Below are 15,116 nucleotides of genomic sequence, written 5' to 3' on the forward strand. Positions count from 1 at the left end.
AGCTACTAATGAAGTCCTTAAATATGTATTGCATTTCAGGATTTTAAAGCAGTGGTGGATGTGTCTGTGTTTCTCTCTAGCTCCCGTTCGGGTGCTCCCTGCGAAGAGAGCTCAGAGATGCCACGTTTTCTTGTTGAGATGACGGGGCCTGGAGAGGTGTGAACCCCGTGATGGGGGTTGACTGACCTGTGGGGAGGCTGGGTCAGCGTGGGGATCCACCCCCACTCCACGTTCCTGTAGGAAATCCACAGTTCTAAGTCTTTCTGATATGGGTAAGATGAACCTGGAAGAGGTGTTATTTTTTAAGAAGTAAGTGCCATGCTCTTTTTTCCTCATACTTCTCCGTGTTTAAGCAGCATTAAAGGATAAGGCACTACTAGCATGTTGGCTTGGAAACAACCTTGTTGGTTATTTTACGTTGAATCTGATATTAAGGTTGTCTGGTAACAGAAGTTTTCCTTTAACAACATGGAACTCTGTTGAATCTGTTGCCCCATTGGCTGAGCCATCTGAAGTCGGTGCGGTGGCAGCTGAAAACGCCGCTTCCCCTTGGAGGAAGCCACTGGCTTGGCAGGAGGCACCGCCCTTGATTGAGGGAGTGAGGCGCCTTTGCAGGGCCCCCCACACCGCACCTGCGGTTCTCTCCTGCCCCTGTTGGCTGGCCAAGCAGCCTCGCGACAGTGTGCTCAGCGTGAACGTTCACGGGGCAGGTCAAGGCTTTTGTTCCAGAAACACTGACTTCGGAAATGGCCAGTCGTGTGTGTTGAGCATGGCGAGAAAGACTTACGTGTGTTTCAACTTCTTGAACAAAGCAAGTTGATGTTTCGAAGGCTAATGACTTTGCTATGATCAATATTCAGGAGAAAATAGGGTTTGATGAAATAGAAAGACAGGAGTGGCAAGTGACATGCTTGTGCCCTGTATGACTAAGCGATGACCTGGCCCTTCCACACCACGGCCTCTGAGCAGCCAGCATTGCAGATACTGGGTCAATTTAGATGGGACTCCTGGAACTGTCAGCCACCCGGGAGAAATACGAGTAGTTCTGTGTGCCCACGATCATGGTTCCCGCTACTGTGTCCAACAATGTGCCAGGTTCCGATTTCAGCATCGGGGCAGACACAGCCCTGAACGCTATCACCGACGTAAGTCCGTGTGTGCCTCAACAGACGGGCGCCGGCTGACGCTAACCCGAGGGCCCCGGCCCTTTTTATCTACCAGTGCGCTAGAAACAGCCTTTTACAAATACCATGAATGAGAGCTTCTCGTTATTCCTCCTCCGCTAGAAAATGTTTTTAGACTCTGAGCATTTTTTATCTCATTCTCAAAAAACTTTTACCGCCTCTTCTTCTGTGTGGCCACCAGCGGGGACGTAGCATGGCCAATACCCCGGGAGTGCCCGTGAGTACCTGCAGTGCTGAGGAGGGCTGGGCCGCAGTCTCCTGTGATTGCACCAGCATTAAAATCTGCTTTTTTTTTTGTAAATGCTGAGCCTAAATTTTCTTTAAACCTCCAATACCCATTATGATGAACCCCTGCCTTGATGCTGAGGGTAGAAATTGAACTGAATATTTTATAATTGTAGTCATTGTCCTGAACGCACCATTGCATTTGTTATTTCTTCGGTCTTGGCTGTTGACCTCATTTTCCCCTGTGTAAACCGGGGATGTTAAATTACATCTAAGGCAATATTGGGGCTAGTTGAGTATTTTGCCAAGAGACAATAATAAAACATAGAAATATATTCTTCTGGTTTTTTTGTTTCGTTTTGTTTTGTTTTGTTTCTTTGTGAGACAAGGTCTTACTCTGTCACCCAGGCTTGAGTGCAGTGTTGTGATCTCGGCTCACTGCAGCTTCAACCTCCTGGACTCAGGTGATCCTCCCACCTCAGCCTCCTGAGTACCTGGGACCACAGGCACGTGCCACCATTCCCAGCTATTCACGTGGGAGTCTGAAGATCCGTACCTAATGCAGGAAGCATGGAAGCATTTCATTTTTTTTTTAAATTTTAATGTCTAAAATTTTTCGCTAATTCTCAAGTTTTAATTTTTCTTGTCCAACTTAGTTCTCACGAATATTTTTCAGTTTTTCTTTGCCTTTTTTTTTTTTTTTTTTTTTTTTTTTTTTTTTTTTTTTTTTTTTTTTTTTTTTTTTTTGTAAACCCTTAGCATGAAACTTATTTCTAGCACTGGTAAATAAAAAAAAGCATTTAACATACAGCACCTGTAGTAAGTAACGTTTAGCACTCGTTTCTTGCTTTTCTGAGCGTCTTAAACTCTCTTCACTTTCTTTGCGAAGGAAATCTGCCCAGGTTTTCCCGTGTTCACTGGCTTTGGGGGCAACTTTCACCTTATTTTTGGCAGTCACTAATCTCTGACCTAGATGTTGCTTCTGTTCTCCTGGTGATGGGTGTCACGGCTTTGCTGCTGCGGGGCCGGCCCGGCTCTGGGCTGACCTTCACGCTGGGAACATGGACATGAGTGTCTTGTTTCAAAGAGGGGATTCCAGCATGGCTTTCGCTGCTCTTTCTCCAGCTTTAGCTGGATTTTTGGGTCTGTGAAAGTTGGGTGTGCAATGGGAGGGATTGAAGCTTCTTTTTTTTTTCTCCTAATTGTTACCTAATTGAATCTTACCCAGAGAGAATGGGTGAATTTGAGAGCAATCACTGCAGTTAGTTGAGCATCTGAAAGATGTGGGACAAAGCTGGTGTTGCGTTCCCTGTGACTTTTTTATTTTCAAGTTTCCACACAAAGTAGAGGTCCTTGTGGTATGTGATGTACACTTCCAGTCTTGAAAAAAATCTCTCTTTAATTCCAGGGTCCTCTGCTATAAATAACTTTCTATTTGTTGTTTTTCAGTTTGTAAATATGTAACAAATGTGTAGGGTCAAAATTTGAAAACCGAAATACGTGAGGCAAACACCCCACAAATGATCAGTTCCACCCGCTTTGACTTCCCTTGGAGGGACTGTGTGATTTATTACGTGATTGTTTTAAATTCAGTTTTTCATTCATTCGAGTTACTCAAAGCTAGGTTAAACAATTTCATTTTCTTTCTTTTTTTTTTGTTTTGTTTTTCTTTTTTTTTTTTTTTTTTTGAGACAGGTCCTCACTCTGTTTCCCAGGCTGGAATGAAGTGATGCAATCACGATTCACTGCAGCCTCCACTTCCTAGGCTTAAGCGATCCTCCCACCTCAGCCTCCTGAGTAGTTGGGACTACATGTGCATGCCTGTAGAAATAGAATAATTTTGTAGAATTACAAAATTTTAATTCTGTAGAAATAAAATAATTTTTTTTATTTCTACAGAAACGTGGTCTCCCTGTGTTGCCCAGGCTGGTCTGAAACTTCTGGGCTCAAGCAGTCCCCTTGTCTTGGCCTCTCAAAGCATGGGGGTTACATGGATGAGCTACCGCGCTGGGCCTGAAGTTAACTGATTACAATAGAGAAAGAACTGGAGCGTGTAGTTAGTTGAGGCTTCCGTTGGCCAGGCACAGCCACCTTGGTAAGGGTATGTGTGTGTCCTCATTGCGCTTCTGATCCTGAGCTCCGAGGAATGAGGCTGTCTTGGGAGTGCTGTGCTTCTAGTCTCGTGATGGGTGAGTGACGCCGGCCGATCGAGGTCACCCTGGCAAATGCAGCAGCTGCTCAGGAGCCGGGACAGGGATGAAAAAGCTGCTGAGGGTCCCTCTGTGGACGCCTGAAGGGAGAGGGACGGAGATGTGAACATGGCAGCTGTGTTCTCCAGAGTCCTGTTTACTGACGGCAAAACAGGATGAAGCCTGAGAAGGTTTGGATTTGGGTCTGAACTGGGCTCGTCTGGCCATAGAACAGGAGCTGGTGACGAACTCAGGATATGAGGGTGTGAGGCGACTTGATGTGGATGGCTCCGGGTCGCTCCAGCCACTGTCCTGCAGCCGTCGGAGGCTGAGGATGTGTGGGAGTGAGCGTCTCTTCCCTGTCCGGCCACACCCTCTGTGCCCCATGACTCATGGCCTGGTCCTGGGCAGCATTTATGTTTGGGGTCTGTGGATGGCTCCAGTTGTTCAGTAAATTCGGTGATTCTCATTGGGATGATTGTGCCCCAGGGGATGTTTGCACCGTCCAGGGAGGTTTCTGGTTAGAACTGGGAGAAGGGATGCTCCCAGCTTCTGGTGCTGGAGACAAGGGACACCGCGGAAAGTCCCTCCAAGCACAGGGTGGGCTCCATAGTAGGAGTCTGGCTCAGGACGTGGCCGTGTTGTGCTTCAGAAGCCCTGGGCGGATCTGATACGGTGAAGTCGTCATTTTCTTTGGACACGTGTGTCCTCATCCTCACTCGTGATTTCCTTCTTGCCAGCATTGATGCTTAGCTGACGCCACAGCCCCTCAGAATCTATGCAGTGCTGGTGAGTGGGTCTTCTGGGCAGAACAGAATGAATGAAATACCTCAGAGCAGGTGCTACACATTCTCAGGATATGGCTGCAGGGAGTTTCGGTTGGACTCCTTTCATTCCCTAGCGCTGGCTGGTGCATTACTCTGTCCTGTAAGCTTGATCAGGTCACATCAGAAACACAGTAGGTGGGTGCCACGCTGCCGTCAGGTGTCGCGAAGGTGGCGGTGACCACAGCATTGAGAGTAATTCCTTGTCATAGTGGCCCCCCCCCCACCCCACGTACCCAGGGGCCCGGCTGTGTTCGGTCTTGAGAGTTTTATGCTTTTCTGGGCAGGGTCTCCCCCGTCTTGAAGCTTCCCTCCCCTTTTTTGGAGACTGAAGGAAGGAGAAGAGGAGCGATAGGGAAGGAGGGGAGAGAGGATTTGCAGCAATGGGTCCATTCCCACAGATTTCAATGTGGAGTTAAGGAGCCGAGACCTCCCCCACCTGCCCTCTTGTGTGCCTCAGGCACCAGGTTACACACACCCTCTGGCTTCCAGTGAGGGCTTCTTGGAGAAGCAACCAGCTCCCCGCAGCCAGTCTTGGTCAGTCCTGAGCTAGGGCATTCCACAGTAAAGGAGTGACATCACCTGTCTGAAAAGCATAAGGAGCCCCCCACGTGATGGTGCTGACGGGGCCACATCCTGGGCACCAGGCCAGCGAGTATCTCCAGATGAGTGTTTCTGGCTGGCAAGCAGGCTGGCATTTGGATTGAAGTCCTGCACAAACTGCCATGGCCAGAGCCTGCAAGGCAGAGCCTGTACAGAGCAGCCCAAGAGCTGGGCATGTGCTGGGCCTGGGTGGACGTGGAGGCCATGCCATGGGGCGTGGGGGACCCTGCTCACAGCTCACCTCGTGGTCGCCCAGCACTGACCCATCCACCTTACCCTCCTACCCACCACGCTGTGAACTCACCTGCCACAGATCTCCACCCACTGTCGGAAGCCCTCGGCCCACACGGACTCCTGGCCTTGGGATGCTTTGGGTTGCACCAGGGCTGCAGAGCCTGGGTCGCTCACTGTCCAACTCTCCTGGGGCAATGTGGGCCCCGCCCTGCCTCCCAGCAGTAGCATTTCTGCAGCAGATGTGGGGATATTCACAGGAAGAGGGACACGTCCAAGTCCATAAACAGTTGGTTTTGCCGCCAAGTGGATGACAAAAATACCTTGCTGTGTGGGGCCGCTTGGAGGTGGGAACAGTGAGTGTGTAGACCTGTCCTGCTGTTACCTTGGTTAACACCTTGAGGTGGAGTCTGGGAAACCCCGGTGCACATGGGCTCCAGAACCGCTCCCCTTTCTGACACCAGAGCCCATTTCCCAGTGGAACCCCAGAGCAGCAACTCGGGCTCTTGCTCGCCTGTGTGGCTTTGTGTGCGGCTTCCTGCCGGTGAGCAGAGATGTGGCGTGGGGCTGAGTGTGGCCCGCCGGTAATCCAGCTGCCTGCCTCCTTCCCTGCCTGAGCGTGGAGGCTGCCTCTGCACGATGAAGGCTGTCACTTGGTGTGGTCCTTACAGCTGTGTGCCCATCCCACTGATCGTGGCCTGCCTGCAGGAAGCTACAGGAATGGCTTTGCCTTTAAACCTGCTGACCACCCCGGCCTCCCTTACCCACGATGAGATGCCGAGAGCTGAGCTGTCCCGCTCGTGACTAACTCGCCACTGCCTGCAACCTGCTCTGCTGCCTGCCTCACCCCCACCCTGCTGTGCTGCCTGCAGGCCTCCCCTTTCACGAGGACCTGGGCTGTGCCCAGGCAGTCCCCTGTGTCGCTGAGGCCTGTCCTGCTACCGCACGGCCTCCAGAGCTCCCCTCGGCCCCTTGACCCGCATGAACCGGCTTCCGCTGGTGATTCAGGCCCCTTCTGTCCCTTCCTGGACCTCAGCGCAGGCCCTGGGGCTGGCAGGTGAGCACCCAGCACCCCCCGCTAACTGCTTGGCCCTGCTGCTTCAGGCTTACGAGAGCGCGTGCGACATGGCCGAGGCGTGAGGCCGCCACCAGGAGCTTTGCATCCACCTGTGTGTGGTGCCGGCCACGATTAGCAACAATGTCCCGGGCACAGAAATAAGCCTGGGCGCTGACACTGGCCTGAATGCTGTTGTCCAGGTAAGAGAACCCAGTTTCCTCCCATTGCTTTCTTTCATTTATTTTAGCAATTTGTTTTTTCTGTGCTAAGAATGAGCCAGATTTATTATTACTCTTCTCCACCCACCCCCACTCTTTATTAGCTTGACTTTATGTCGATCACACTGGCCAGAACAGGGTAAATTTTTTAGCTTCTCTGCCTTAGGGAGAATCTATCTTTACTGACTAAAAGTGAGATGATATATTCAGTTCTAGGGGTCATGTTTCTATCCCACCTAGACTAGGGGAGCGGTGAGCACCATTTCTCTGGAGCCTGCCTCTCCTGCCTGCATTGACTAGCGAGGCTGCAGGGCCAGCTGTGGGAGCCTGCAGGAAGGGGTTTGAGTGCGTGGTACGTAAGAGCTCTGGGACACAGCCGTGTCCACTGGGGGCCGCTGCCTGGAACCACAGCCTTCCTGGTGAGATGAGAGGTTCTTGAGAGAGCTGAAATCAAGTCCTCCTGGGCAGGCAGCTTCACCAACATGTGCTATGGGAGGAGTGGATCCTGCTGGTGATGGGCGTGGTGCTGACAGCCACATGGTGGCCCCTCAGGTCCCTGATAAGCTGACCCACCTCTATGGTCATGAGCTGGACATGAGGACCTGTGGGAGTTTCACAGGCCTTTGCTGCGGAGAGGGTCCTCACTCAGCTGCAGACGGGACGGTGGCCACCTTGGCAAGTAGGGTCACATCAGTGGCTTGTCCGCCTTGTGCCTTCTGAAGAGCAGCCGCTGTCCTTTACCTTAGATCTTCACGTCCAAACCACCTCCGGAGTTTGCGGTGAAAACTCCCAGCCCTGTTGGAGACTCCTTAGTTCAGCTTGGCACAGAACCTCGGAAAACAGCAGTTCTGTTCCGGGTTGTTCCTTCAGAACTGACTTCCAGTGCAGGGAAGGGAGCGGAGGGGCCGTGAGGTCGGCTGCAGCCTCCTGTGCCTCCCACTCGAGCTGAGGGCCATCTCTCTCCTGGGCTTCTCCTTGTCGTGTTCCCTGGTGCTGTGCTGGCCTTGCAGAGGCTGGCCCAGGCTCGTTCCCTGGACTTTCTTGGGCCCCGTGCTTGTCCCCTGTTCATTGAATGCCGTTAGGTTCGGGCCATCGCTGGCTTAGCTCTCCTTTAGCACCTTGTAGATGTCCACACACGCTTCCACCCTCGCACCCCACACGTGGCGCAGCACAACCCCGGCCAGCGGCTCTGCTTTGCTGCGGGTCCCTTGCTGTAGCAGGAACGGGACCCCCACCCCCTGCCCTGTCTGGCCACCGACTTCAGTAGAGGCTCGGCTGCCGTGAGGGATAGCAGTCATGGGAAAACTGGCCTCCCTGCAGATTCACAGAGCAAAGTGGTTCTCACAGAGAAGTCAGTGGCTTTTTTCTACCTTAACGCTGTAGCAAACGCCACCTTATCTTTCACCACCAATTTATAGTTCTTTACACCCACGGAGCAACGTGCCGGTGATGTTTGAACTGTAGCCTGGGCTCTCGCTCCCATGGGACTCCTTAGGGAATTTCCTAGCAGGATCGTGTGTGTGCCCTTGCCAGGCACATCCCATTGTGTGGCAAGAATGGCTGAGGTCACAGGCTCTGCCTGACGAGTGCGGCTCACAGCTGCTGTCCACACAGGGCCACGCTTGGGATCGGCTTTTTTCTTGTCAGTGCTACTTTGACTAATTGCCTGAGGCACGGCTGGAGTGACTTGCTATTTTTAGAGGCTAATTCAGGCTTCAGATGCCATCTAGGTAATGAGGAGAGAGTTCAGGAAAGCTGTATCTAAGCTCCAGCAAAGGCGGGTTCTTCCATCCCAGCTTTCACTGCGTTTACAATGAGAGGAGCACACGGTCGGGGGCGTGGCTCAGGTGTCAGGGCTGCGCTGTTCCACGCACCCACAGCAGCAGCCTGGCGGGAGCAGAACTCAGACACTCTCGGGCACAAATCAGCCTCTTGGGAGAGCTGTTTTGCCTGCGGAATTCTTTTGCCATTAAGTGGTTGATGTCATTCTTTGAATGAGTGACAGTAATTCCCCACCTCAGGGTGGGCTGCGGGGGAGATTCAGTTGGAAAAATAACCCATGAGGCTTTGTGCCTCTGGGGGTCCTGACGCCCCACCCACATTTTCCTTCCCATGCCCAGGATTCTCTAACACCAAGGGCAAGTCTTAAAGCCTTATGGCATCTTAAGTCTTAGATCGCAATTAGAGAGAGAGCCGGTACAGGTGGAACAGTGACACCCTCAGAATTCTGCACTGGCCCTTCAAGAAGGCAGTTGTGGGCTCTTTGGACCCTTGACGGGCTTCTGTCCTCTGTCCTTCCTAAGCACAAAGACAGGAATTCTTCCCATTGCCTGTTTCTCTCCCCACCTCGGCTTCTACACAATGCAAAGTGGCCCGCTAACTAGAGCCCGTGTTCAGTTTTGAATACATCAACCAATTATTTTGGGAGAAAAAGAATCTGTCAAACGAAGTATAGGTTGGAATGGTTTAATCAAGCCTGTGTTTATTCAACAAAGTGCGCTTTTAAATTTCATCCGAGGCACTCAAGTGAACATTTCCCAGTGGGTGTTAAACTTTCGTGCACAGACTCTCATATGGCTCCCAGTCTCAAGTCCACACCCCCACTTCATGCTTTTACTCTTGGCTGAGTCCCATGGAGGCCGGTTAGGGAATCCTGCAGGATCAGCCCTTGACCTGGACAGACGGATGGACAGACGACTGGCTGGGGAATACTGTGCTTATGTCATTCAGTGACAAGTATTTCTTGAGCGCCTGCTGTTTGGGCTCGGCCGGGTCCTGCTGATGGTGCAGTGGTGTGAGCCCAGCCCACCGTTCCTGCCCTCATGGAATTTGCAGCCTAGTGAGGACTGCAAGTCAAATAACCACGAGGTAACTGCAGGGAGAGACACCGGGGTGATTTCTATGAAGAGAGAACATGAGGTGCCCCGAGAGCCCATGACAGAGGGAACTTTGCGGTCCTAGAAACCAGGCGGTGTTTTCCTGAGGAAATGGCATTTCCCTCTGGGTCAGAGCTGAGGAAGGTGCCTGTGTGTGTCCCGTGGCCGCTGTGACCCTGACCATACACCTGGGGCTGGAAAATAATACTCCCTCTCCCACAGCTCTGGAGGGCAGGAGCCATGGACTGAGACCGGAGTGTTTGCTCCAGGAGAGTCCCTCGTGGCCCATTCAGGTGCCCAGAGCTGCGGGCCTTGCACGCCTTGTTCCCTGGCGCCGCCTCCTCCCATGTGGGTGTGCAGCATCCTGCTCCAGGGCCTTCAGCCTCTGCACCCCTCATCTGCCGATGCAGGTCGTGGCACTTAGGGCCCACCTGGGTAGTCATCAGAATTCACCTTTATCACCGCATGAGGGAACAGTCCCAGGTTGCAGGGATTGGAACCGGGATTCCTTTGGGGGTCGCTCTCCCGCCCACCACTGTGCCTGAATGTGACGCACACGGCGGCCAGCATATCCAGAGGCCCCAGGAGGACCTGGGGTGGCTGGAGCTACAGTGGGACCTGGTGTCAGAACCAGGCGAAGCAGGGATTCTCGAGAAAGGCTTGACGTGTACTTGAAGTGAGCAAAGGGTTTTGAATGACTGGATCAGATTTATGTTTTTTATAGATGGGTCTCCAGTCTGTGTGAACAGATTGGAGAGTGCCGGGGTGGGAGCTGAGGCACAGGTAGAGGCCCCGCGAGGTGGGGTCCAATAGCCATCCCCTCTCCCCTCCTTGGCTATTGGGAGCCATGGTGGACTCATAGCCTGTTTAAGATATTGTGAGTAATATTGTCTCCCCCTCTGGAAATAATGAACTCTTTCACAGACGGGTGTACACCTTCAGTGTATTGCTCAGGGAACAGTGATATAATTAATTATTAAACGTCAAGAATCGATTGTAATAATTATCAGTAATACTATCAATTAAAATTTTACCATTAATATGGATAATTATTTTAAATAGATGATGTCAAATTACCGTTTAATAATTATATCATTTATTAATGTTACTAATTTTTAATATTATCGTTTTTTGCCAGCATCACTCAGTATTGATTTAAGATTAATTGTTGATATCTTTATTTTATTAATAGTGTTAATATTAATACTCATCGTTAATATTTTTAATCAGTATTAATATTTAGTATCTTTATTGTCATTATTAATCTCGATGATTAACATTAATTTGTATTATATTTATTAATATTAATAATAGACTTGTTCCTCATATGCGGTGGGTAGAAGATGATATTCCTCCCAATATCGCAGAAAGTGTACATTCCTCTATGATGTTTTTCCTAATAACCAGGGGATAGAAGATGATATTATTGAAACTACCGCAGTGTGTGTACATCCTTTCGATCATCTTGTTCCTTCTATCCAGGGCACGAGAGGATGATATTACTCCCAATATCGCAAGGGACCTGGACCTCCACTGTGATATTTTCCCTCACATCCAGCCGGGGAGAGGAAGATATTACCCCTAATATCACAGGGGTGTACATCACCTTGTGATGTTGTTCTGTATATCCTGGGATGGAGAAGATAATACTAATGGCAATATCGCAGGGGTTTTACACACCCACTATGCTATTGTTCCGAACAACATGGTATGACTCCCAGTATCACAGGAGGGGTACATCCTCCTGTGATATTGTTTCTTATATTCAAGGGGAGAGAATGATATTACTCCCAATATCGCAGGGGTTGCACACACCTCCTGCGATATTGTTCCTAATATCCCGAAGAGGAGAGCATAATATTACTCTCAATATCTCAGCGGGTGTACACCTCGTTTGTAATATTTTTCATAATATCCAAGATGGGAGAGGATGATAAGACTCCCAATAGGCCAAGAAGTGTACATCCGCCTGTGATATAGTTCCTAACATCCAGGTGGGGATAGGATGATATTACTGCCCATATCGCACGAGTTATAAAACCCTTTCGATATTTAGCCTACGATCCTGTGGGGAGGGGATGATATTACTCCCAATATCAAAGGAGGTGTACACCCCCTTGAGACACTGCACCCAATATCCACGTTGGGTGACGATGACAATATGCCCAATATCGCAAGGGATGTACACAAACCCTGGGATATTGTTCCTTATATCTAGAGTGGGAGAAGACACTATTACTTCCAATAACACAGGGACTGTGGCTGTACACCCTTCCTGTGATATTATTCTTAATATCCTAGGCAAGAGAGGATGATACTACAGCCAATATCGCAGGGGGAGTAAACCCACCCCGTGATGTTGTTCTTAATGTACTCAACCTCCCACCTCCAGGGATGTCGTTTCTAATATCCAGGGGAAGAGAGGATAACATTATGCCCAATATTGCAGGGGAGTGTGCACACCCTCTCTGATGTTGTTCCTAGTATCCAAAGGTAGAGACAATGATGTTACTGGCCATATCGCAGGGGGTGTACACCCTTCTGTGATATCATTTTTGACATTCAGTGGGGGAGAGGATAACATGAATCCCAATATCGCTGAAGGTGTACAGACCCCTGTGCTGTAGTTTCTAATGTACAGGGATGAGACAAGAATATTGCTCTCAATATCACCGGGGGTGTAACCACCCTGCCCCCTGTATGTTGTTCCTGATATGCAGTGGGGTGGAGGCTGATAGTACTCCCAATATCCCAGAAGGTGCACACACACCTGTGATATAGTTCCTAATATTCAGCGAGAAAGAGGCTGATTTTACTTTCGATATCGCAGTGGGTTTACACCGCCCCCAACCCCGGTGTATCTTTCCTAATATCCAGGCGGGAAGAGGATGACATGGCTGACAATATCGAAGGGGGTGGACACCTCTACTGTGATATGGTTCCTGATATCCAGGGGGTGAATGGGTGATATGACTCCCAATAACGTAAGAACCGTACAGCCACCCTGGGATTTTGTTCTTAATAACCACAGCGGAGAGATATTACTACCAACATTGCAAGAGGTGTACCCCCCTCCTGTGATACTGTTTCTTATATCCAGGAAAGAAGATGGTATTACTACCAATATTGAAGAGCTATACAACCCCTATGGGATATTGTTCTAAAGATACAGGTTGAAAGAGGATGAGACTCCATCCAATATAACAAGGGGTGTACACACCTCCTGTGATGTGAATCGTAAAACCTAGGAGAGAATGATATTGCTTCCAAAAACACACGGGGTGTACACCCACCCTGTGACTTCGTTCCTGTCATCTAAAGGAAGAGATGATGATACTAGTCCCACTACCGGAGAAGGTACACACCCCTCTGGGATATTGTTCCTCATAACTTGTGGGGGAGAGCATGATATTATTTCCAGTACGACAGTGGCTTGACACCCAGTCTGTGATATTGGTTCTGCACACCAAATCTGTGCCCCTCATTTCCCATGCATTCTCTCCACACTTTTGGAACCTCGGGGGAGGCTTTGTCTTTGGTTACAGATGAAGAGACGAAGGGTCTGAGAGGTTAAGCAAGTTTGTTACTGGAAAGCAGTTCCGATCCAGACCCCAAGAGAGGTTTCTTGGATCTCACGTAAGAAAGAATTCCGGGCGAGTCCATAAAGTGAAAGCAAGTTTATTAGGAAAGAAAAGGAATAGAAGAATGGCTACTCTGGCCAGGCGCAGTGGCTCACTCCTGTAATCCTATAACTTTGGGATGCCGAGGCAGATGGATCACCTGAGGTGAGAAGTTCGAGACCAGCCTGTTCCAACATGGCAAAACCCTGTCGCCACTAAAATACAAAACATTAACTGGGCGTGGTGGCAGGTGCCTGTAATCCCAGCTACTAGGAAGGCTGAGGCAGGAGAATCACTTGAACCCAGGAGGTGGAGGTTGTAGTGAGCCAAGATCACGCCACTGCATTCCAGTTCAGCCAATAGAGCGGGACTCCATCTCAAAAAAAAAAAAAAAAAAAGAAAGAAAAAAAGAATGGCTGCTCCATAGGCAGAGTGGCCCCAAAGGCTGCTGGTTGCCCTTTTTCATGGTTATTTCTTGATCATACGCTAAACAAGGGTTGGACTATTCATGAGTGTTCCAGGAAAGGGGTGGGCAATTCGCAGAACTGAGAATTTCTGCCCTCCCTTCTGAGACCACGTAGGGTAACCTCCAGATGTTGCCATGGCATCTGTAAACTGTCGCAGCGCTGGTGGGAGTGTCTTGTAGCAGCTAATGCATTATAATTAGCATATAATGAGCCGTGAGGAGAACCAGAGGTCACTCTCGTGGCCATCTTGGGTTTGGTGAGCTTTGGCGGACTTTACTGCAACGTGCTTTATCAGCAAGGTCTTTATGACCTGTATCTTGTGCCGACCTCCTATCTCATCCTGTGACTAAGAATACCTAGCCTCCTGGGAATGCGACCCAGCAGGTCTCAGCCTCCCTTTACCCAGCCCCCATTCAAGATGGAGTCGCTCTGGTTCACGTGCCTCTGACAAGTTGGCCTGGGTTGAGTGTTCCCTAGTGTGTGGTGGTTGGAGCTGTTCCTAGGAGTAAGAGGTATTGCCAGTAGGAAACAGGTCTCTGTTAGCCCGGGGGCTGGCACTCTGCACCAGTATGTCGGCCTCATTTTAGTGGTGACAAAACTGGGGCTCAGAGACATCAACTCCCTCATCCCGACCCCCAGACTGTCAGTGGTGGGCTGGGGTTTGAATGTGGGGCTTGAAGACCCATCATCTCCTCTGGTCCCCCAGTCTCTTCTGCCCAAGAGGAACAGGATCCCAGGATCCAGGCCCCTCATGGCACCAGCCAGGGTGGGTGGAGATGGGGAGGCAGAGTTCCAAAGCCCCCCGGACTCTGAGGCAGGTCAGGGACCAAGAGCAACCCGGACCTACGGGCCCCACCCTGAGAAGAATGGCTGCAGGCCCGGCCCAGCGGGCAGGAGGTCTGTGTCCTCACTCAACGTGACGGCGCTTCCGGCTGCTCCAGCCAGGCCGTGCTGTCTTCAAGTTTCCAATCATGCGGCCTCCTCTCCAATTCCCAAACCCAACCCACAGAGACAGCGATCTGGGGTCTTCGTGAGGTTTGTCAGCAGCTCTGACCCGCTGCTGGTTCTGGAAAGCTCTCTGCTGCCCCCTGCTGGGGAGGCTCAGGGTAGGGCTCTGGCTGCAAGCATGGGGTCCCAGAACCTCCTGGCTCTGTCACCTCTGCTGGGTGGAAAACCAACCCAGGATTGAACCAGCAGATGGGTGCCTGATTCCTTATTATCAGAGCTCCGCCTAATGGCAAGTCTCTCTCCGGGCCTCAGTTTCCCCTTCCATTAAACGAGGGGCTTGGGGGATCCCAAGGAGGGGTAACTGCTTAGTGAGGATGGGAGGTTTCTTCTGGGGAGATGAATACATTTTGAAACTAGATGGCGTGAGTGGTTGCACAGGACTGTGAATGCACAAATGCCACCACATTATTCGCGTTGAAATAGTTGCATGCGATGTGAAAGTCACCTCATTTAAAGTGTTTAAAAGAGGGGCCTGGGAGAGTGCAGTGTACGTGAGAATCAAGTGAGACACCCATAGTCTCTGAACCTCTGTTTTCTTGTGTAAACTGGCAAAGAGACCGTGTGAACTGTGTTCCCTGGGGCCAAGAGATTCCAAGAAGGAAAACCTGGGATTC

The sequence above is a fragment of the Chlorocebus sabaeus genome, unplaced genomic scaffold (genome assembly GCF_047675955.1).
Source record: "Chlorocebus sabaeus isolate Y175 unplaced genomic scaffold, mChlSab1.0.hap1 unalloc_scaffold_236, whole genome shotgun sequence".
NCBI lineage: Eukaryota > Metazoa > Chordata > Mammalia > Primates > Cercopithecidae > Chlorocebus > Chlorocebus sabaeus.